We start from the raw sequence: 22681 nt of genomic DNA, 5'->3' as shown, positions 1-22681 counted from the left end.
TTTTGAATACACCAAAGAAATGGGGTTGCATGGACGCGTCTATGGCGATTTTGAGAGCCGTACCTGTCCACCCGGAGTTAAGGAAGCATTGCTTGGCAGTACATGTCTTTGCCATGAACTCTGTCAGGACTTCAAGTATCCTTTAGTTCCTAGAAGAGCTCATTTTCCAAACACACACTCCAGTGCCCTGAGTTAATGGGTGTACATCTCACTCTCGTGGAATATTTTACTCACTACGGATGAACAGATGATTATTATGGCTATTATTAATATTGGGCCTAATACTAGTAATAAACATGTTTCTCAGGGGCCACTGCATGGATAGCAATTAAAGCCTAAAAGAACATAGTCTCCAGAGACCTACAATACAAGCTAATCAGGCAGTTAGGGAGGATTTTTTTTTTTTTTAACTTTCCCCCTTAATCCCATCTTCACTGTGTGGGTGGAAATCACCCCTTGAGGGATCAGCCTTAAGGCCACATTCTGGAGCTATTTCAAAAGGGCTAAGGGGTGGCGTTGTGGGCCCAGGAGCCCTGTGAAGTAATGGCTGGTACCTGATATACTTTCTTTTCGAGAGGCTTTGGGTGGAGGTGGCTCTTCTACCGAAACACCGCTTTGTCGCTGCCGTCGCTGTTTCTTACTCCATAATTCGTGGCAATCCTGCCATTGGGGGAGGCTGGAAAAAGAAGAAAAGGGGAAATGTGTGTGGGAATGTGGTAGTGAGTAAATGGAGGAACAAGAGATTAAAATAGGAAGGCAAAGAGCAAGGGGAAATGGAAAGGAAAATATAAAAATAACCAGAAAAGTTGGTAAACAAATAGTAGCAGCGTAAATAGAATCATGGCATATGGTAGCCACCCCAGACCAGTGTTACCCAATAGAAATGCAATGCGAGCCACGGGTGTAATTTTAAATTTTCTAGTAGCCACTTTAAAAAAGGTAAAAAGAAACAGGCTAAAGAATCTTAGTATTTTCTTTAACCTAATGTATCCAAAATATCATTTCAACATATAATCAATCTAAAAATTATTAATGAGATATTTGAGGGTTTTTTTTTGCTGTTGTTGCTCTAAGTCTTGGAAGTCTGCTGTTTTACCCTGACAGCATGTTTCTCTTCGAACGAGCCACGTTGCCAGGGTAGCTACTGGCTGCCATAGTGGACATCACAAATGGAGCCCCTCTGGGAAGATGCTGGTGTGCCACCAGGCTGCGGACACTGTGGGCAGCTACATGAGGAGGCCCCTCTCGGGCACTAACCACAGGAATTTAGTACTGGGCACCAAAGTAAGGGATAATGTCCAATGCTTGCCCCTCCCGGTGCCAGCTGAGCCGAATAAATGCTCTTCCGGTTGAGAAGGGTCAGTAATGGAAGAAATGTTGGGGCAGAGGGAGGTGAAAGCCTCTATCGGTTCAGAGATTCTGAGATTTTGTAAATCTAAGTCATGCTGTTAGGAGTCTGGGCGGTCAGGGAAGAGAATGACAGGCCCAGGCAGAACCAAGAGAGGAAGAGGAAATGAGGCCGGTGAGAGAATCTGGCGGGGAGGGATTGCTGACTTTGGGGCTTCCTTAGAGATAATCATGCCTACCTTGGGCTGGAGAGCTTGCCAAGGAAGGAAGGAGCCACCAACCACACCAGAGAGACTTATCCTTAGGGATGAAAGGAATGTCACTCAACACCCCCAGGGGAAGTGCAGACTAGTGGGCCTCCTTCGGCACAAAGACGCAGCTGGGCCACATGGCCAGTGCCCTGTCTCTAGCCACGAGGCCTTGGGGGGCTGGGGGTGTCCACTCTCCCCTACAGCTTACATAAATAGAATTTGAAATAACACATTGTAAAACGATCCAAATTATGTCAGATGACTCTAAGTGATTAAATTCGACGCGACGGAGAGGTGGGTAATGGGCAGTGGTTGCCTGCCTCCCCCACTGTCTGTATCACTGAAATGAATCAACCTTGAGACTGAGTAATGCAGGGCAGGGCCGCCCCACTTGGGCTGCTGCTTCCTAAAGAGAACTGGGATCTTTCCCACATTTCACAGGTTCAGCCAGGGGATCTCGCCACAGGTGAAAGTGCTGCTTCACGCCCTGCAACCACAAGATCTGCCTTCTGCTGCTTGGAAGGAATTTTCCGTTAAAGGCCACAGTGTGAAGTGATGCTTTAGAATTAGGCCTTTTAAAATGAACGTAGAGTTCCAGGGTCACAGGACATTGACCACTGTGACAGAGAGACTTTGGGTCAAGTGTCAGCCTATAAGCTGTGAAGATGGCACACGGTGTGGGCCTGGCAGGGCATGATCCACTGGGTTCCTCCAGGGCCAGGGGTCCATTAGCACATTCAGACAGCTGGTACGTTTAGGCAGCTGTTGGGTTTCAGGCCAATTTCTAAAGAAATTATACATATTTAGGCTTTGGGGGTTGGAAAATGACCATTTGACTGACTTCTTGAGAGCCCAAGGGAGACTTCGCAGTCTTGCAGTGTGGGGCAGTGCCACCCAGAGGCCCACCCTGGCCATGTTAGCTATGTACCCATTCCAGCCCAGCTTGCTTGAAAGCCACACATCTGGCAAACAAACAGGAGGGAAACATGTTCATCCTGGGTTGGCTCCACTCGTTTCTCTCCCACAGAGGAAATGGCCCACTCCCAGAGTTCAAAGCTTCCCGGCTGCTTGGGAGCTGGGACGATGTGTATCGGCTTACTGGGCTCTCTCTGCCCCGATTCTGAAAGCCCGGACGCCGAGGACAGGTATCTGCTAAGTGACGGTAAAGAATGAAGTCCGAGGCTGGAAACGAAGGAGCAAGGCAGGGGAAGTCTTGCTCCAGGGAGGCTGGCCGACCCGACAATTATTTTTTATGACATGGCGTATATTATGTTGATGGTTTCATTTCTGGTTATTACCTTCTATTAAAAAGCATCTTGAGTAAGATGATTATGGGGGCATCTTATTCCCACCTCAGGAATCTACTCTCAAATTTTCAGTGAACTGTTGTTTTTCCTGGACGTATTATTATGATTGTTCTTGTTGTGGTTGTGATTATGGAAACTGCTAGTTGTCAAAGGGCTCTTTTTATTAGCCGTTGCTCACAACCCCATTGCTTTGAGGTAAATAGGGCACGGAGAGGTTAAGTACCCCAGGAAGTTCTCTCCTGGCCAGGGCCCACTCCTAGACTAGAGGGCCAGCATTTCGCCGGGGCCAGGGATGCCAGAGGGGGTCCCTCTCCTGCCCTCCCCAAACGCCCTGCCAGGAGCAGTCTTGGGAACTGTGAACAAATGAAGACTATGCCCAGAGCGGTGTCAGCTCCTCCTAGTTCTGGGTCCAGCTCCGGTGCCACCCTGGTGCTGGAGATTTGCCATGGATCTCCTGAGCTTTTGACTTGAGTGACTAGCCTAGTGGCAGACAGGATGGCCTAGGTTGGCCGCATTCCAGAATGAAGAGTCAGAGCTTGGAACCACAAATGTCCCTGAATCCTGAATTGGAACTAAAACACTATGGGCCGTTGTCACCTGGCTGTCCCACCAGCGCCTCAATCAATGGGTCTAAATCGGATGTATTATCTTACCCCCAAGCCAAAACTTAGCATCTCCTGAATTCTGTCAGTGGCATCTCTCAGTTACCCAGGAGAAAAAGACTTAGATTTCTAAATAATCTAACTTTTTAAATTATAAAATTATACACTTATTGCAAAAAAATGCAGAAGCTTATAAAACAACAACTAAAAATACGCCCTGTAGCCCCAACTCCCCATCCCGCTCCTCCCAAGTACCGGGGTGTCACTCAACACTTTGTTCTCCGTATCCAAAACCAAGTTTCTTTTGTTGTGGCCATCATCTTTGACCCTACCCTTGCCTGCATCAACTCCCCCTAGTTTTTCCTTTATGTTTCTCATATCCTTCCATCCAAATTCCTACTGATCTGCGCTCAGAATATCAGTGTTCCACAGGGAAATGAGAGAGGGCTTTGGAACCGAAAGACTTAGGTCTCCATTTCTCCACTTGAACAACTGACTTTCCTTCTTTGAGTTTCAGTTTCTTTATCTGCTCAAAGGGAACACTAATATCTGCCTTTTGAGGTTGATAAAAACGGATAAAGCTGTAAAGTGCTAGGACATAGTAGGTGCTTAATAAATGTCCACAATTAATATTCTCTTCTGAGTGGCCTTGCTGAACACTCATTTCAGTTCCCTCCAAGTTAGCCTGCATACCATGGTTGGATTCATCTTTCTTAAAACACTCCTTTTATTTTGAAAGTCTCTTGCTCATAACCTTTAAAAGGCTTCCCACTGTTTATAGTGCTGGTGACAAATAGTCTTTAACTCACACCTCAGTTCTAGTTGATTAGTACTGTCTGCTTGAGAGGTTGCCCCTGGGCCTGGTGGGAGAGAGTGCCGGGTTAGATTAGCAATATCTGCTCTGAGAGCAAAGGCAGGGAGTAGCAGGCAGCCCTGACCTGCAGAATAAAGTCCGACCTTACTTCATGTCCTCTACCCCTTGGAGGATTCCCTCCTTACAGGCGTCATTCCTCCCTCTGGACTGGTCTCCTGATGTGCCACACATACTGTAGATCCTCTGCCAGTGAAATCTCCCCGCCAGATCTTGCTGCAGCTGGCTGACTTCCCATCACCTGAGCTCACGTGCTATCTCCCCAAAGAGGCCAAGCACTCTTTATAACACTGCCATTGGTTTTCTTCGTAGCACTTCATCTCTGTTGGAAGCAGTCCTCTTGATTTGTTTTCATGTTTATTGTCTGTCTCCCCCACAAAAATCTGAGCAACTGAAGGCAGGGACTTTCTCTTATTCACTGTGTGTCCCAAAAGCCTAGACCTGGTCTGGCACCAGCGGGAGCTCAGCGCTGGGCGCTCGTCGAGCCCAGGGCTCCTTCCATGACCGAATCCTGTCTTCACAAGCAGATTGTGACTGGAGGCCAAGGACTGGGTCTGATTTTTCTTGGTGCCCGCCACATGTTGTCCAGCCTGCCATATTAAATGTGCTCAATAAATCCTGGATTGGCTGATGGCTATGGCCTTCAGGGGGAATTTTACTAAGGCATGTGTACCCATGAACTGCATCAGATTCTGTGCTCAAAGGCTGTAGGTCGCACCTGTGGCCAATCTGCCTTATATAGGCCATTTTGCACGCCTGCTGGCAATTTCTCTCTGGACTATCTCCTTGGTAGTTTTCACAAAATCACTTGTTGCTGAGTTTCCTGTTTCCCAGAGACACCTGATAATGTGCTGGTTACCTGCGCCATTTACATCTTGACTCTTCTGGTTTTCTACTTTCTGTCTTAACATCATGTGTCTGCAGGAATGAAAGCATCCAAAGGGCTTAGGATACTAAAATCCATCCTGCAGAGGAATAGCACGGACCTTAGAGAATGCTGCAGAACAGAAATGATGGGTAACATGGTATGCACAATCCTTTTTTGCCAATGTGAGCTAACTTCCAAAGGACAAATGATGAAAGATTATTAAGTCCCCTGTGTTTAAATATATTTTCATTGGTGATTTTTCTACTCCCGGTCATATTGTTTTAATTGAAGTTTTTTTCTCCAGTTCATGTCTGAGATCACATAACATCAACACTGAAGAGCACATTATGACGGAGAAATGTTCTCATATTCTGCAACCCTAACAACTGTTTTCATTTTTCTCATTTCCTCCCAATCTTTCTGCATATGCGTATTTTTTCACATAGTTATAATCAGACATTTTTGAGAAAGATAAACGTTTTACTGCTAAAGCCAATAATAATAAAGGTAAGAAAGCACCAAATAGTTTTACTTTCTATAATAATATGCTCATTTTTTTCCCCAAAGTCTAGGTTTTTCATTGTTGGCCTTGAACATAGTCCAGAGGTATAAAATATCAGGGAAGAAAATAATGGAAATGTCTGGTAAAGGATGCCCATACCTATACCGAATGACATTTTACTTGTTCCTGGTTTAGACACATTCCTACGGGTTGCGAAAGGTAAGACACTTCACCCTGCCCCAGTTACCATAGAACTGGCTTCCACGGGTTGAATGCCTGGAAACGATATAAGTCAATCCTTATTATTTGTAGATTCTGTATTTGCAAATTCGTCTACTTGTTAAGATTTATTTGTAATCCCAGGATCAATACTCTTGGTGCTTTTGTAGTCATCTGCGGACACACACATGTGCAGTGCAGCAAAAATTTTGAGTCCCCCAATACGCACACTTCAGCTAAAGTTGAACAAGGCAACCTTGTCTCCTTGTTTTGGCCCTGACGCTGTAAACAAGCGACTTTTCGCAGTCTATTTATTTATTTTTATTTTTTTTTAATTTTTTTATTTTTAAAATTAATTAATTAATTAATTTTTTGGCTGTGTTGGGTCTTCGTTTCTGTGCGTGGGATTTCTCTAGTTGCGGCGAGCGGGGGCCACTCTTCATCACGGTGCGCGGGCCTCTCACTGTCGCGGCCTCTCTTGTTGCGGAGCACAGGCTCCAGACGCGCAGGCTCAGTAATTGTGGCTCACGGGCCCAGTTGCTCCGCGGCATGTGGGATCTTCCCAGACCAGAGCTCGAACCCGCGTCCCCTGCATTGGCAGGCGGATTCTCAACCACTGCGCCACCAGGGAGGCCCTTTCACAGTCTATTTAATTCCATGTTATGTGCCTCTTGTACTTTTTGTTAGTGATCTCACTGTTTAAAAAGGCCCCAGGCACAGAGCTGAAGAGCTGCCTAGTGTTCCTAAGTGCAAGAAGGCTGTGATGTTCCTTACAGAGAAAATATGTGCGTTAGAGAAGCTTCATTCAGGCATGAGTTACAGTGCTGGGGTGCTGGCTGTGAGTTCAATGTTAATGAATCAATTTCTATTAAATCAGGTGTCTTTAAACAGAACCACACATAACACAAAGTTAGGTATTGATCAGTTGATGAAAATGTTGTGACCAGAGGCTGGCAGGACCCTAACTCTGTATCTTCCCTAAGGGCAATGGTTCCATACTCATGAATTCAGTATTCCTAGCGGTCGTAGAACGTAACCACCACAAGTAACGAGAACTGACTGTGTAAACTTCTGTGTGCATTGGCATTTTTTTGAGAGGGAGAGGACTATCACTTTTATCAAATCCCCAAGGGGGCATTAAAAAAGGTTTCGTCATTGCATCAGATCCTCTATTAGAAGAGAAATAATGCTGGTCCTCTTGAAAGACCACGGGAGTGTTTTCAGATGACAGGATGGATCAGCCCCCAGACGGTTCCGGCTGTCAACTTGGTCCATGCTCGTCCCAAGGGAATGAAAAGCCAGGGTGTTCTAGGCCAAGCAAAGTCAGTCATGTTTCATAGACTTGGAAGGTAGAGGCACTCTGAACCAGCTTGGAGGAATGGTGTGTTTTAGAACCCTAAAGAAACAGTGCTCACGTTCGCTCCTGTCATCTACAGGAGGTGTCCTTTTAGTAAAGACAAACCAATATGTAAAATGTAAGAACATAATAACGGCTGCTGTTCATTGAATGCTTATTAGGAACTAGTATTATTGCATTTAACTCTTCCAACCATCCCAGGAGGGAGGGCATGACTAGCCCCAATTAACAGATGAGGAAAATGAGGCTCAAAGAGATCAAGCCGTTTACCCAGGTGACCCAGCTATGGCGGGAGGTGGGGCTGGGATTGGAGCTCAGCTCAGCAGAACTAAAAAGCCCACATTTCCAACCGCTGCTCAGGGGGGTCATGACTTGTTTGCCCTGATCCTCCCCGCCAAGTCCTGTAACCACGAGGAGCCCCAGCGTGCTCGAGGTGTGATGCACTTTACTCACATCTGTTCTGATCACTTCTCAGAAGCCTATCGGCCACAGTGGAGAGAAGGGTGACGCTGCACTGCAGGGTGATGAACTGTAACTGTGGCTCTTCTCATACCCTGTCGTGGTGGCAAATTCTAGGAGTTTCCAAAAATAGCATTGGGACTTCTGCTTTGCTAGAGAAGGGATTATTCTGACCTTTTGCCCAACAAGGCCCACCTCCTGAGGGTGACAATTTCACTGCTTCACATGACATTTGGTTTCCCTCACATGTGGCCAGTCGGATTATACTTACAGGAAGTCAGAGAGAACCTCTAACCTCCTCCTGCTCTATTTTTTGCTTTTCATTCTCTTTCTCTTCTACTCCTCACCCCGCCTTTGGTTTCTTGAATCTCTGAGAATCTTCTTAACCCCCTCTCCCCCGCTCGCAGCCACAGTAAGTGTGTACTGGGGAACGTGTGTCCTGGGGAGGGAAAGGTGGCCAGGTGACACGGGCCTGGCTTCCACCCACTGAGCCACCCTCTCTGCCTCTCCCCCACTTCACAGGTAGGATTGCCCCACCACCCAGTCTCAGCTTCTCGAGGGAGGCGCTGCCTGACGAAAGTCCTTTAACAGCACCATGTGCCTCCCAATCTATAAAAACCAGGTGATCACTCACCTTCCGAGCACAGGTGTTGTGAGGATTAATTACTGTCCGGCGGTGCTTTGAGATGCTCGGATGAAAGCCTTTCTGTAGGTAATTCCTGTGGTCCTGTGTTTCTGAGCTTCCCTGCCCTGCACACTCCACCAACGTGACTCTTCAGCTGCGAGGAATGTTATCAGGTTGATGAGGTACATGTGAAATAGGACCAATATTCAGGGCAGAGGCCCAAATTCCTAGCACAGGTTATGCAGAGCTGCGTCTTCTGGAAGGTGCTTGTTAAATATTGTTGGGGGGCGGGAGTCGGCCAGGTCCAGCCAAACACAACACAACAGCCTGCACACAACCTTTCAAACATGTGGTAGCATTTCAGAAATCCCTTCTTTCCAGCAGCTATGCCTTGATGCTTGTAAAGTCCAACTGACTAAAGCAGTGTCCATAAGTGGATTTTGATGGAAGTGGAAACGGCGTTGAGGGGTTCAAAGCACGGGCAACTAACATCATTCTGCGCGAGCCTCTCTCCGAGCCAAGCCAGCCTGGCTTTCTGTGTCCTGAGCATGGCGGCTCCACACAGACGCCCACCCAGATCCTGTTCTTCAGCCGCAAAGCTCCTCTGTGTGCTTCCTTCTTTCACCAAGAGCACCATCCCTGGGAAGAAATCCCCCATCAGGTGACTCAATTGGCCCCTCGGCCTTCCTAACACCTCTTGGGCAATTCTTTCACCATAAGAGATCCCGAAATATTTTCTACTTCCACTGAAACCTCTAATTACAGAGATGTGGATGGGACTGTGGCCTCTAAATACCAAAGAGATGGAAGCCTGGGCTTTGGAGACTGGATGACACAGTTCAAATCCCTGTTCTACCACATACTAGCTGTGTGTCCTTGGGCAGGCCACTTAACCTCTCTGTGCCTTAGCTTCCTCATCTGCAAAAGTGAGCTCCTCAGCTGATGTGAGGGTTAAATGAGAGACTGTATGTAATCATGCCCGACATGCCGTAAGTGCTCCATTCATGTTAGCTCTGCCGAAAAAGGAAGAGAGGGATGGCTGTGCTGAGTGATGATTCTAGATTTGAGAAGCTAATTTTCTTTTGTATCACTTGGCCATGTGAATTATGCTATAGCTCATGCCAGAAAACTCCAAGGTGGGGTGGGGGTGATTTTTCTGGGATGTGCTTGCCTTACTTTCCCCATGACCAGTGGGTTGGATGCCTCTTCCGGAGTCAGCCTCACCGCTGGCGTCTCTCCTCTGGATGCTGTCTCTCCTCTGCTCTCTCCAGATGCTCCTGAATTCTTCAGGATAAAGCATCTGCTCAAAAGTACATGAGGAGAATCGACTCTGCTGTCACAGCCCTGTGAGCAGGGCTGTGGCCTCACTCACGGGGCTGCTCTGAACTGAGAGGGGGCAGGAGAGGGTGGAACCCGAGGCTTTGCTGGGTTTTGCTCTGCTTTCTAGCTCCACGCCAGGCCAGGCCTGCATTCTCGATTCACATTTGACCTTCAATGTATTCTGAAGCTGCAATTTTTAAAAACGGAGCTATGTAATAAACTCACTATTTAATAAAAGAAATCCCACAGCACCTCAGGCCACAGCGCTAGGCCACAGAGCTTGGTCAGAAGCGCGCACAGTGTGTGGTGTTAGTTGGATCTCAGAGTCACCGAAGGGCCTTTCAAATGGTTTCTGAGGCTGTCCTCACAGCAGCAGTGGCCCCATCAGGAGAGGCTGCACCCCCGGCTGTAGGATCAGATCAACCGTCCCTCCCATCCCCCAGGCCACACAGCCCCACCTTTGAAGGTTTAGACCTAGAACCAAGTAGTAGGTCTGTTGAGATGCCTCCTTTGGGGAACTAAGCTGGGAGAAGACAGCCAGTGCAATGGTTTGAAGGTTTGTGTGCTCCCAAATTCATATGTTGAAATCCTAATGCTCAGGGCAATGTGTTAGGATTGGGAGGTGCTTCGATCATGAGGGTGGAGTCCTCATGAATGGGATTAGTGCTCTTTAAAAAGGGGCCTCCCGCAGTGGTTGGGAGTCCGCCTGCCAGTGCAGGGGACACAGGTTCGAGCCCTGGGCCGGGAAGATCCCACATGCCGCGGAGCAACTGAGTCCGTGCGCCACAACTACTGAGCCTGCGCTCTGGAGCTCACGAGCCACAACTACTGAGCCCACGCGCCACAACTACTGAAGCCTTCATGCCTACAGCCCGTGCTCCACAAGGGAGGCCAGCGTAATGAGAAGCCCACGCACCGCAACGAAGAGTAGCCCCGCTCGTGGCAACTAGAGAAAGCCCGCGCACAGCAATGAAGACCCAACACAGTCCAAAATAAATAAAATTAATTAAATTAATTTTTTAAAAATAATAATAAAAATAAAAAGGGGCCTCCACACAGCCCCCAGGCCCTTCCGCCATGTGAGGGCCCAAAGAGAAGTCTTCAAACTGGAGGACAGCCCTCACCCGACCGTGTGGGCACCCTGATCTCAGACTTTCAGCCTCCACCATTGGGAGCCATATATTTCTGGTGTTTATAAGCCACCCAGACTGTGGTATTTTGTTATAGCAGCCCAAAGGGCTAAGATAACCAGCAATGTCTGCACCCTCTGAGCCTCCGCTGAAAGAACATCTACCGATCCAAGAAGAGTTCTGTGCTTGGGGAAGAGAAATGCAGCACTCCACATTTGCATTTACTCACATAGAGCAATCATTTGTTTTCAGATTACTTCTATCATTTCAGAAGGAAATTTTGGAAAATACAGAAAAGTACAAAGAACATGACATCACCTGAAACCTCACCACCCTGAACTACAAACGGCTATTGAGGAAGAAGCCAGGCTGCAGAGTGGGAAGGCCAGCCTCAAGCCTCATTCCCTAACCGGCTCTGTCATCTTGGACCAGTAGTTTGACTGGACCTCAGATTCGTCGTCTGTGAAGGGAGGGCATAACACGGACGGATTCTGAGATCTCTCCGGCCCTGCCGTTCTATGGGATGTCAGATTCTGGGATCACAAGCCTCAGGCAGGACGGTGCTGGGGCTTCAGTCAGCACCCAGACACCAGGTGCTCCTGAGAGGGTTTGCCTCGGGCAAGTGTATCAGGGAGCCTCTTCAACGTCTTCTGGCATATCCTGCCAGGTGTCTGGAGTCTGCTGCAATCACTGCTCGTGTCGGAGGGCACTGCTCTGTCTGGGGCTCAGGAGAGCTGGGTGCACCCCTGGCCCTGTGACCAGGTTCTAGATGCCCTGGGGCCTTAATGTCTGTAAAATGGGGAAAACAACGTCTGCCTTCCCCAGCACACAGAGCTACTCTGTCAATGAGCACGTGTACATAGGAGCATCTAGAAAAGAGTTCAGGCCTAAAAATACGTAAAAGAGAGAATGATCAGATCACGTGAACAAGTGAGTCCATCCGCTAAATGGAAAGTAGGGCTTCACTCTGGGCTCCATCCTGTCCTCACACAGAGACGTTCTCAATCACCGTAATCAAGAAATCAAATAAACATCAGCGAACTTACCAAACAGGTGAATGGGAAACAGAGCGGCAGTTTCAGAGCCTGGCTTTCGGTAAATGTTAGCATGACAGCCGCAAAGCAGGCAGTGCTTCGAGAGCAGGTGGGAGACGAGGAGAGGTTTCCTGGCCCCTGCCCTTCACCTTGGTCACTGACTCAGTGTGAAACAGCGCCTGCAGAGAGGAGGAGGGTTCTCATCCTAGTTCACAGATCAGCCTGCGGCCACAGTGGGGGCAGTGAGCTGAGTTCAAGGCAAAGGATGACTAAACAGCCTCTTCATCATTAATAACAATAACACTTGGCATTTATCTAGTTCTTTATGTTTTCAAAGTGCTTTATGATCGTTAATTAGTTAACTAGCACTCACCACTATCCCTGCCGTCTGCCTGCTGTGCTGAGCAGACAAAAGAGCCAGGTGGGACCTGCCCGTCTGCCAGGGGATTGCAGAGCTGGGGAAAGTGAGGGCCGGGGCATGTGGGGTGAAGGGTGGGGGGATGGTATCCACACCAAGAACTAAATTTGGAAGGAGACGGTTATGAATCAGTGCAAATAGATGTGGGTATGTCCCTTGACGAGGATGTCAAGCACACAGGCAGGGACGTGATCTGCACTTGGACAATGGGATTCAGTCCTTGGTGGGTAAGCATGGTGCTTCACCAGGGGGCTTAGGATTTCCCTAAAATCAGATTGTTCCAGCCCCTGCCAAGTGAGATGATACAGGATATAGGTGGCATCTGTGCCCTGGACGGTCAGCTTCACCCCTTCTCCTCTTCAGAATGCTCATGGATTTGGGCCTCATTTTCTAAACTCCAGGGTTCTGCACGTGGCCAAGACCCAAACTGGCTGGTACTGTTTATCCAACTTGCACTGGATGTGAGATTAACCTCCCTGCAAAGGGTTAAAAGTGCAGTGTCTCCCAGACACTCAGCAGTGATCCTGAGTGGGGATGCAGATGGCAGCAGGTGGGGTGGGGTGAGGTGAGCTTTCTCTCCTTCACCCGTGCCCTGAACTTTAAATGATGCTGGGAAAAGCACAACGAGGCACCTGGGACTAGGTGAACCCACAAGCGTAGTCAGTGAAGCTGGATGTGCCAATTGTCAGCTACCTATTTACATGGAAATCTGATAACTGTTGTACTTAGAGAGTAGAAACCGAAGTCATCAGCCAAATAAGTGACCAGAAGAAAGCGATTAGTCATCTTTCTTCATGAGTGATCGCAACACTTCTGAAGCTTCTCCACCTGTAACTTGCAATTTAGGGCCTTGTCTAATGACAGGGTGAGCGTCTCTTATTGATCTCCAGACTCCTTAGTAAATTAAATGGCAGGTACACAAAGAGGCGAGGGACAGGAGTGTGGATGCAGCCTCACAACTCTTGCTCTGTTCGAATGAGGTTCTAGTAAAGCCTGTGGGTCTCTGGGCTGCCCTGGAACTCCAGAACCAAAGCCTGTGGCTGGCAGAGCCTCCCGGGGCCAGTCCCTTGTGGTGAGATATGCATAAATCTGCTGATTAGCCTTGATTTATGGCCCTTCTCACCACCTGGGGCTATACCTTGTCAGATCTCAGGAACTAAAAACAAGGCAAGGGCTTGGCTTCAACTTGGCTGAAAGACCCGGAAATGATAATAATAATTAACACAGCTCAACTTCCACTTGCCCGATAAATAGTAACTAATGCACACAGCAGCCCAGGGAGGCATCTAGATTTGGATTATGAGCCTTGTTTTGCAGACAGGGAAACTGAGGCCAGGAAGTTAAGTGGCTTTTTCAAGGCCACACAAGGACTCCATATCATACCTGATGTAGGCTTCCCTGTCTCTTCGTCTGATGTCTGGATCATACCTGTCAGTCAACAAAGACTTCAGAAAATCACACTTATACACACACATCAAAAAAGGCATTTCCCCAGAAGTCCAGGAAAAAATGATAGACTGAATGTGGCACTGGCCTGCCAGTCACCTGCTGTGAGTGGACAGCATCTAAACCAGACAAGAACTGGTGGTGCTGTGTCCATTCTGTGAGGAAAGGCAGTGTTCCCCAAAACTGCCTTTAATGCATTTAATTGCATTTAATGTCATGCACTCCATCTGTTATACTTCCTTTCTCCTCCATTTTTGTAGTTTGAACTAAGGAGTTGATGGGGATAGTTGTCTTAACTTGTCATAAACTAAAGAATTGAAGATGTTTTTCCAATAATTTGGACACTGCATGGGAATCACCTTCCCTCGTGTTTACCTTGCCCGATTGTTGCCTGAGTATTATAAAACTCTCATGAACTTAAGAAACTCCAAATATTGCTTGTACAATAATTGAAAACAGCCTCATTTGATCTCTTCCACTCATACATTCATATATCTAATAATTGATACATTCAATATAGAAAAAACAAAATACAACTACCAATCCAGTTATTTTCTCCAAGTAGATACTTTTTAGTTGTCAAAAGGATACCTTATTCTGGCCTCTTAGTTGTCAGTGACAGAAACTCCATTCAAGTTGGTTTAGATGAAGAATTTCAGGGATGGCTTCAGATACAGCTGGACTCCTGTGAGCAAACGATGTCATTGGCACCTGAGTTTCTCCATCTCTCAGCCTGGCTCAGGGCTCATCTGTGGGGACAAAAGTGGCCACTTGAATTCAGGCTGACTTCCCCCAGTGGAGCAGCTCTGCAGGTGGAGAGCCTTTCTTTATTGATAACGCAAGCAGAAAGTCCTGGAATTGACCATGGCTGGCCCACTGGACCGCTTGACCCTCTCTGAGGTCACTGTGATAGGACACGTCACTCTTGTTCAGGCCTAGGTCACACGCTCATCCAAAGAGCCAGGGTATAGGGGTGGCCCCTTACAGACCACTGGGGTCAAGTATGGGAAAGGAGTGGTTCCCCAAAAGAAAACTGGGGTGCTATTTGCAAAAGAAGAGGGAAAGGATATAAGGCAGTTAAAAGCAACAGATCTCTACTACCTTTGTGTAGAAATTTAAAAGTCTACATTTTACCATATACAGTAACAGAATATTCTTCTAGATGCTATTTCCATTGCCACTCATAAAACCCTAGCTAGGCCCTCAAATACTATTGCTAAGGGACAACACCACCTTGAGGAACCTAAGAGCAAATGTGATTCTCCTACTAGTTCAAGTGTCTGCCCACATCCCGCTCATTCAGGATGCTTATGATCATGGACCTCAGGACCACATTCTAGAGCTGGGAGCGGGAGCCAGGGCCAACAAGCAGGCAGACAGCATACCAAGCCAACAAGCACCTCCCTGCCAAAGAGATCTGGCAAATGCCACAGGCCTGGTGCATCTTGATTTTAACATAACACTTGACAAAATGTTCTCCCATGGGCTTCTGCATCAGTTGGATTTTCATGAGGAGTACAGATAACTTTTGTAATTAAAAAGAAACCCCAACAATCTACAGAAAATAAAGATGAAGACAAGTGGGTAGGACAGCTAGAGGGCTGTTGGGCTAGTTGAATCCCCCAGGTATGAGTCCGCACCCAGAGCATGTTACTTACATGCTAATATTAAATGTTAAATTGACAGCGTCTGAAAGACTTCCTCCTGTGGCTGAGTGCGTGTAGCCTGGACATCCCACGTTCTCCAGCCCTCGCAGGCCACCCTCTCCCGAGTAACCCATATCAGAAAATCCAGCTATGACCCCATTCCTCCTCTCACCGGTTGGGGACTCCCTAGGAGTATGTCCTTGCCCCCAGAGTCATCCTGGTTATTTCTTATTGTCTCTCACTCCTGCTCCTCCTGGTCAGCACCGGCTGCCTCTCTTTCCCCCAAGGACCCTCACAGTTCTCCAAAGCACAGTGAAAACAGCAACAGTTTAACAGCATCCACTGAGGACTCTAGCCTAACACGAGGGAATTACAGAGCAGAAAAAGAAACTTCAAGTAGATATCAGCAGCCCCACATGCCACTGGCCTTCCTCATCACCACTACCTTTTCCTTTACCTTTTTCTCACTAAAGCACTGCTCCATCACATGTGACCAGGATAGGTCATCTCTCCTGGAAGGTTGTCCCATAACATCTAGCCTTATACCTGATGACTTACAAAGAAAAGAAAAGAAAAGAAAAGCCTCATCAAAGCGTTCCTTCCAGAACAAAAGGACAAATTAACTCCAAGAGCTAATTTCCTTCCTCCCTAGAATGCAAAAATCACTCACAAAATCAAAATGGAAATTTCTTGGTTTCAACTCTGTCAGGGTTCGGACCCAAACTTCAGTAACAGTAAAAAACTGGCAAATTTGAAAATAGAATTTTTGGTCCCTACCGTATCAGGATGAAGACCAAGAAAGCATGTTTGTCAAATCTGTAGAGAGCCAAGCATGGAAAGGACAGCCTCTGTCCTGGAAGTCAGAATAAGGATCTTGACAGATCATCATGACTCAAGTCAAAGAGGACACGCTATGTCTCCATGATGAAAAGATCAATGGCTCCAGTAGAGACTGGGATAGACTGGCTTAACTTCAGCTCGGGAGGGAACAAAGACCCATGTGGTGTAACTGATCACAGGGTTAGTATATGCCAACTGTGTGATCTATTACTAATAAGTGACACTAGTAGAAGGCTGACATTATAGCAGAAGGAACAGGTGTGGTCAGATCAGACCACATCTGGGGGGGCACTGGTCCTTGTCCAAAGGAGGGTGCTCAGAAAGTGAGAGTGTATAGATCTTGTCACACGAGATCTGGAGCAGAGGACTTGGGTTGGGGGTAGAGATGACACATGAGAGTTGTCTTCAAATATTTAAAGGACTTAAAACTTGCTCTGTGTTGGTCCAGTTAAGTGGAATTAGGAGCAGCTGGTTAAAGTTACAGGGCTGCAGGTTTTCGCTCAAGGGCTCAACATAAAGAACTTGCTCATACTTAGAGGGACTGCTTGGACCCCACCTGGAGGATGCCTTACTGGGATTCTGCCTGCATGGGAGGTGGCACAGATGACCTCAAAGTCCCTTCCTACCCCAGAAGAATAAGGTCTATTAGGTGTGGGTGTGCGCGCGCGGCCCGCGGCAGCTCGGAGCCTCCGCTGGGTGGGCGGGGACGGGGAGGGGCAGGCCTTGCTCCTTCCCAAGCAGATTTTCTAAAATCCGAATCCCAGTCCACTCGGCACCCACTTGGAGCAGTTGAGAGCGTTTTCACCAAACGCCGTACATATGGCGTCGGATCGTGTAACCTGAAAACGCTCCTGTTGTTTTCCGCATCTGTACAGTGGGTGAATCTTTTTCACTTGACATAGCCAAGCTGTCATTCCTGTTGATTTCCTAGAGATGTCATTTGTCCAAAAGCGCTGAGGGTTTTGATTCCCACCATGGCTATCACACAGTTTCGGTTATTTAAAGTTTGTACCTGCCTAGCAACAGTATTCTCATTCCTAAAGAGATTAATATGCAGATCTGGCAGAGGACGGAAATTAAGTGGAGACCAAATAACTTTGCCAACTACAGTTGATTATTCATCAGTTCCTAAGCAGACAGATGTTGAAGAGTGGGCTTCCTGGGATGAAGATGCACCCACAAGTGTAAAGATTGAAGGAGGGAATGAGAATGTCGCAACACAGCACAATGCTTTAGAACAACTGGAACCTGACTATTTTAAGGACATGACGCCAACTATAAGGAAAACCCAGAAAATCATTATTAAGAAGAGAGAACCATTCAATTCTGGCATCCCAGACGGTAGCACAGGTTTCTCTAGTAGACTAGCAGCTACACAAGATATGCCTTTTATTCATCAATCTCCTGAATTAGGTGACTTGGATACCTGGCAGGAAAATACCAATGCATGGGAAGAAGAAGAAGATGCGGCCTGGCAAGCCGAAGAAGTTCTGAGGCAGCAGAAGATAGCAGACACAGAAAAGAGAGCAGCAGAACAACAAAGGAAGAAAATGGAAAAGGAAGCACAGCGGCTAATGAAGAAGGAACAAAACAAAATTGGTGTGAAACCTTTCATAACAAAATGTCCTTCAGATGCATAGTGCCAGTGGGAGAAATGTGAGCTCCACAACCCAAGCAACATTTGTATGGATCTAAGAGTATTTTCAGAATACAAATACACTGCTTGATTTTAATGCATTCATCAGGCCATCCAGGACACCAGGATTCTCTCAAAGTCCCTTGAACTCTTGGTGACTGAGACTCAAAGAACAAAAAAGACTTGTGAGACAATATTTTCTTCAACATGTTCCAACTGTAAGACAATTGTTTGCTGTAGAGAGATTATTACAAATGGAATATATCAGTACCTCTTCAAGCTAGTGTTTCTAGCTAATTAAATGAGTGTAAATTTTATGGTGGGAAAGAACTCTGCTGTCTATAATGCTTTCCTTCAATGTGCATAATGATAAAATAAACCATTTTAAATATTCAGAAAAAAAAAAAAAAAAAAAGAAGGTGTGCCCCAGGCCCTTCCAGGTTACACACAGGAGGCATAGTGCTAGGGCAGAGATACTTGTGAGGGCCTATGAAACTTTAACGTTTTTTCTCACATTCAAAAAAAATGAAATTTTTAGGGCCCACAAAAATCAACTAAATTTTGTCCAAAAGAGGAATAAAGGTTGAAGTATCTAAAGTTATATTTTAAATATATTAATATTGATATTATTATGGTGGGAGGGGCTCACAAAGGCCTCAGTGCCCAGAGCCCTCGGAGGTCACGGCGTGGCCTGGGTCCCTGGGTAAGGCCCAGCTCCCTCCAGGGGTCCCTTTTTAGCACAGCCTCCTCCAGCTGTATGTTGTTACTTACAGCCCAGCTCCTAACCTACCCATCATTCTTTGGATCTGGGGATGATCTTTGCTGTTTAAACAAAGAAGGACATTCTCCGTGTCAGAGGCAACCACTTGATCCCAGCAAACTAAAAGAAAACAGAAGATGGGCTTAACCACACACATCTTTCCTTCTCCTTCTCTTCCTCCGAAACACTGAACAACCAGCCGCCAAACGCAGCGTTGACGCGTTGGGAACGCAGAGCTGTGTTCAGGCCTCTGAAGTAGGCTCCACCTCGGGCCTCCCACCACCCCTCCCCGGCCCACCTCTACCTTCCAGGCAGGAGGAAGTCGGGGGCTTAGCCCTGGACCCATGGACTTGTTTCCTCCACAGAGGGGACCCCCACGATATCACACTCCCTGAGGCATACATAAGTTCTCATTTTGCTGCATTGAGAATATTGCTGGAAATGATGGTCCCAGGCTGCAGGACTCGACTGGAAATAAAGTGATGTTTAGATAATTTAGGAAAGAATCTAGGAAGGGAAAAAGGATGTTGTGCACTTAGGTCTATCTCCCCCACTCCCCCGCCCTGTATCATTTTCCTCCATCCAGGTATATGTCTTTCCCAGTGCTCTGTAATTATGGTTTTTAAAAACTGCAGTAAAATACACATAATGTAATATTTATCATCTTAACCATTTGTAAGTGTACAATTCAGTGGTATTAAAAATATTCATAATGTTGGGCTTCCCTGGTGGCACACTGGTTAAGAATCCGCCTGCCAATGCAGGGGACATGGGTTCGAGCCCTGGTCCGGGAAGATCCCACATGCTGCAGAGCAACTAAGCCCATGCACCACAACTACTGAGCCTGCACTCTAGAGCCCGCGAGCCACAACTACTGAAGCCTGAGTGCCACAATTACTGAAGCACGCACGCTTAGAGCCTGTGCTCCGCAATGAGAAGCCACCGTAATGAGAAGCCCGCGCACCTCAATGAAGAGTAGCCGCCGCTCGCTGCAACTAGAGAAAGCCCACGCACAGCAACAAAGACCCAACGCTGCCAAAAATAAATAAATAAAATAAATAAATTTAAAAAAAAACAAAAAAAAATTCATAATGTTGTGTAACCACCATGCTATCTACACCCAAACTTTTTCATCATCCCCAACAAAAACTCTGTACCCATTGAATAATAACTCCTCCTTTCCCCTCCTCCCAGCCCTTGGTAACCACCATTCTACTTTCTGCCTCTATGAGTTTGCCTGTGCCAAGTATCTTGTATAAGTGGCATCATACAATATTTATCCTTCTGTGTCTGACTTATTTCACTAAGCATAATGTTTCCAGGCTTCATCCATGTGTAGCGTGTGTGAGAACTTCATTCCTTTTCATGGCTGAATAATATTCCACCGTATGGGTGTACCATATCTCTTTATCCATTCACCTGTTCATGGACACTTGTGTTGTTTCCACCTTTTGGCTACTGTGAATAATGATGCTATGAATATGGGTGTGCAAGTATCTATCCAATTCTGTTGGATATATACCAGGAAGAGAATTGCTGGGCCATATGGTAGTTCTATGTCTAACCTTTTAAGAAACTGCCAGTTTGTCATCGTGTTTTGATGGGAATGCTCGCACACAGGTAGGTAGCTTTCTTGGGTAGAGATGGCTGGGACATTTGAGCTGGGAGTAGACATGAGTAATTGCTTTGACATCAGGACAAAGGACCCAAGAAAAGCCTGGCTGTACCTCAGGCACTTTCCAGGTCACAGTGCTGATGGGCCACCCCAGACACTTTCCTTGTCAGGGTGGTTGTCACATGGATAGAAACCAGAAAACCACTTGACAAACTGAATTATTCACCATCGTCCCCTGATCAGGTGAGCACAATACTGTGGGCCATCACCCAGGACAGGGAAATGGCTTCCTTAGAATTCTTGCATAATGGCGTTCATTTATATATATTTTTAATTACAAAGTATATCATATGAACAAAAACAGTACGTAAGTATAGATTAAATCATAATAAAGTTAATGCTGTCACATCTACCACTCAGCTTAAGAAATAGAACATTACCAACCTGTTTGAAGCTCCGCGTTTATCTGTTCCTGAGCACATTTTCATTCTCCACCACATAAGTGACCATTATACTGAATTTAGTCTATCATTCTCTCTTTTTTTCTTTATAGTTTACCATACACATAAGTAAGACTACATTCTAATATATTGTCCAATTTTGCATGTTTCTGAACCTCATAAGTAAAAACATCTGGATGTATTTTTCTGTGCCTTGCTTTTTTCATGCATCGTTATACTTTCAAGATTCATCCATACTAAACTGTGTAGCTGTAGCTCATTAATTTTCACCACTGTGTTGTGGGTTCCATTTTATGCCCATCCTTAATGTATTTATCTATTCAACTGAAGATGGGCCGTTTTGGTTATTTCCTAAGAGCTCATTCTAATCAGGGTTTTTATCCTCACAGTAATTAGCACTAAATGATTTTAATTGTCTGTTTTCCTACATGTGCAGGTTTTTCTCCAGATTGTATGAGGGGAACAGGTACCATGGCCCTTTTCTTTTGTTGGATTACTAAATGTTGAGTGATCCTATCCCATCACCCACACACTTTTTCTGAGCACTGGCTCTCTCTGACCCAGAAACCATATTTATACCCACGACCCCACCCTCCCGTCAGAGCTGATTGGGCAAGAGGCGGATACAGATCTCAAGCTGGACCAATCAGATGCTCTTTCTTGAGAATTTTAAACTAGTGCCGAAAGAGAGTGGTCTTTGGGGACTTCCCTGGAGGTCCAGTGGTTAAATCTCTGTGCTTCCAATGCAAGGGGTGCAAGTTCAATCCCTGGTCAGGGAACTAAGATCCCACATGCCGTGCTGCAAAAAAAAAAAAAGAGAGAGAGAGAGAGTGGTCTTTGTTTCTTTGCTGGTTGGCCCTGTGACAGTGGAAATTTGGGATCCTGGGTCAGCTCTGTTTTCTTTACCCTGTGTATGGGGGGCAAGGGGAAGGACAAGGGGGTGGGGTTAAGGTATAAATGAGTGAACTGAAGAGGATGGATAGCTTTTTTTAAAGGGGAGGTGGGTGGTGAGAGATGGACCAAGAATCCTAAAGCCTTCCAGGCCTCAGCCCCAGCCCTTTGCAGAGGCCTGGTCCTTGGGTCTCATGAGATCCTCTGCTGAGTCTTTATAATAAATTGACCTTTTTGGCTTAAATTAGTTTCAGTTGTTTTCTATTACTTGTAATCAAAGACCCTCACTTATCTATTCAATTTACTTCTTCCCAGCCATTCAAAAGAACTGCAGGGCTGTCAGGGACCGCTATTAACCCGAGAATGAGTTAAATTCTTTCCCCAACTAACAAGAGATAGGAAATTCTCCATTTCCAAAGTCAGTTGGCTTCAGAGAGCTAAACAATGGAGTGGATATTTAGCTGCTTGCTAGGTTTATGTCAACAAGGTATAAAGTAGGTATGCTAGTTTTATCTCGAGTTATTTTGACCAGCTCTTAGAAATGACTGAAGAATTTTGCTCTTAACTTCCTAAAAACAGGTGCTTGATAAAGACACCCCCCCCCCCATTATCCTCAGGTGATCGGGAGGGTAACCACAAATAAGTGAATTTTACAGATAATCCCCAAACCTTATCTAAACTCTTATCTTGGGCAATAGCTTCCTCTTCTGCCTTTTAGCAGAGCTGTTGACAAGAAGCAAATGGACTGTGGCAAGGTGGAGTTTTTCTCTCCTTCTATTTCCCTTGCACACCTCCAGTGGAGATGCTAAGGGACAATGACAAGGACAGAAAGACAGGTGGCAGGAGAGCAAAGAGAAGAAACAAAGCCGGGACGGTTTGAGCACTGGCAAGACAGCTTCCAGGAGTTGTCTTAAAGGAGTTGGGGGCTTTGGGAACATAGGTCACCGAGGATGGGGAAGGGAAGCACAATCACACGGGGTGGGGGGGGAGGGGGAGTCCTTGCTCCACATTTCACAAAACACCTTTCCCAAGCTGGCACCGCTGCATTTACAAGACAACACACTCCTTGCAGGTAT

At 46.5% G+C, this 22681-nt stretch overlaps 1 long non-coding RNA gene and 1 pseudogene across 1 annotated transcript; one reads left to right on the top strand and one right to left on the bottom strand.

The window, feature by feature from the left end:
- Window positions 1-481: 481 nt before the first annotated feature.
- Window positions 482-19084, bottom strand: LOC137769477 (uncharacterized). Its single transcript, XR_011074985.1, has 6 exons — window positions 18943-19084; window positions 18669-18758; window positions 14348-14505; window positions 13694-13738; window positions 11905-12071; window positions 482-676 (listed from the first exon to the last, which is right to left on the bottom strand). It is a non-coding gene; the product is annotated as an uncharacterized lncRNA (long non-coding RNA).
- Window positions 17121-17922, top strand: LOC137769302 (receptor-binding cancer antigen expressed on SiSo cells pseudogene; annotated as a pseudogene).
- Window positions 19085-22681: the final 3597 nt, after the last annotated feature.

Source organism: Eschrichtius robustus, chromosome 9 (assembly GCF_028021215.1).
Source record: "Eschrichtius robustus isolate mEscRob2 chromosome 9, mEscRob2.pri, whole genome shotgun sequence".
NCBI lineage: Eukaryota > Metazoa > Chordata > Mammalia > Artiodactyla > Eschrichtiidae > Eschrichtius > Eschrichtius robustus.
This window is presented reverse-complemented; position numbering and strand designations above follow the sequence as displayed.